A 2002-nucleotide genomic window follows, 5' to 3' on the forward strand; every position below is an offset into this window, starting at 1 on the left:
GGTTCGGTTCAGTTTCACATATTAAAAAGTTTGGTTCTGTTCAGTTTGACCACTAAACCAAACTGAACCGAACTGTTTCCAACCTTACCTCTAAGGAGCATCGGTTGATATGCAAGGCAACAAAGAGGAAGGGAGAGTTAGGGTTTTAGTGGAGAATGAGATAATGATAAGAGAAACACATATCTGGGTTTCGCTGGGGAATAAGGAGAAGAGAGATAGAGACCTTTGTGGCACATTAAGCATGAAAATGAAAAATCCTGCCAAATTACCCCATTGGATTCCTAAATGAAAACCGTAGAATATCTACCCCTTATACCCAACGTGGGCTTGGCACAATCAATCCCATGGGCCAAAGGCTCCTAAATATTTTAACAAAGTTATTCGTTAGTAGTTGAGTGCATGTTAATAGTCAAATATATTTTTTATTTAACTACTTATTGTTTTGGTAAGCCTTAAAGGGAGATTTTGATTTTGGATTTTTTGTAAGATTTCATGTTTTAACTCCAAATTTATATATAATTTGTATTAAAGTTTGTTCTTTTCGAACTCAAGAAAACTTCAAAGAAATTGATCACATATTGACTAAAGGAGCGTTTTTATTTTTATTTTCATTTTTAGAATTATTTTTGCAACAAGGTATTGACGGTTCTTATTCATATACTAATGGTGAGGGTGTCTTTAAACTTTCTTTTAAATAAAAAAAATTAAGGGTATTTTTGAAATATTTGAAAGTTCAAGAGTGTTTTTCGATGTTTTCAAAATCCACACCAGTAAGAAAAGTTCTAAAAAACTAAGAATCTTTTCCCACATAAACGAAAACAATAATAAGTCATAAATTTTAAATGGGAAAACAAGATATTATTTGATATATACAACACAATATATTTGGTATATATTTGAATTTTCCAGAAATAAATCATTTTATATTTGATAAGTGCATGAATATAAGACAATTTATCCAATATATTGTTTTATGTGTCGAACACTATATGTGATTTATATTTATATTTTTAAGTATATATGTAAACATGTCAAAAGATAAATAATGATGATATGCAATATATATTCACATTCTTCGATATATTACTAATACATTCGACACATACTTGGAACCATAATGAAGAGGTGGTCGATTTTTAGTTAGAAGTATGCAATAAAATAAATAAAAACTCATAAAATATGCATAATTATGTTTCATGCGACATTTGTTTTTTTGTCGCTAAAGGTGTATAGCGACGTTTAAATTTTGTTGCAAATTTTGCTTTTTGTATACTCACTTAATCAACTAACTAGATATAAAACTTTACAAAACTGTATATCACGTATAAATATTAAAGTTTAACAATTGCCACCTTGCAAAATATATCGTAAATTTGTCTAAATATTTACATGTTAAAGTAAATCTATAAAACAATAATAATTAACCCATATTATCTCTCTTGAATTTAGAAGTTGAAATTCTTGAAACCCTCACTAGCTATTAAAAAAAAAAATCCAAGGTTTTAAAAAAATCAAATTATATCAAATATAAGATTAAAAGGCATTTAACAAGCCTTTGGATTTTTAATTTTATGCCTCTGAAAATGCCAATAAACTATATTCAAAAGTTTGTATTATTTTAATAACTTCCGTTGTCGTCCAGCGGTTAGGATATCTGGCTTTCACCCAGGAGACCCGGGTTCGATTCCCGGCAACGGAATTTTTTCTTTTTACTTATTTACATTTTTCCCCCCATAAAGTCTTTGATGATTTAAACCGAATGTATTTAATAAATAGCAAAATAAATAAATTCAAGCAGTCAATTCAGGGAATCCGGCTGGTCTAATTTTGTTCGTGAATAGCCTCCAAATTTGAAGAAAATAAAGCTTCAAAGATGGGAAAGGTTGTTATTTTAAAACCTAAGTAAAATTCTATTCGACCACTTCATCTACTTCTTTATTTATGCTAAATTGACTTTAAAATATAAATCTCGTGTTAAAATGAGATTAATAAAAATAGATAT

The 2002-nt window shown here is 28.6% G+C and overlaps 1 non-coding gene across 1 annotated transcript; it reads left to right on the forward strand.

The window, feature by feature from the left end:
* The first annotated feature begins 1627 nt into the window (after nt 1-1627).
* TRNAE-UUC lies at nt 1628-1699 on the forward strand. The gene has a single exon. It is a non-coding gene; the product is annotated as a tRNA-Glu (tRNA).
* The last annotated feature ends 303 nt before the right edge of the window (nt 1700-2002 follow it).

The sequence above is a fragment of the Benincasa hispida genome, chromosome 11, assembly GCF_009727055.1.
Source record: "Benincasa hispida cultivar B227 chromosome 11, ASM972705v1, whole genome shotgun sequence".
NCBI lineage: Eukaryota > Viridiplantae > Streptophyta > Magnoliopsida > Cucurbitales > Cucurbitaceae > Benincasa > Benincasa hispida.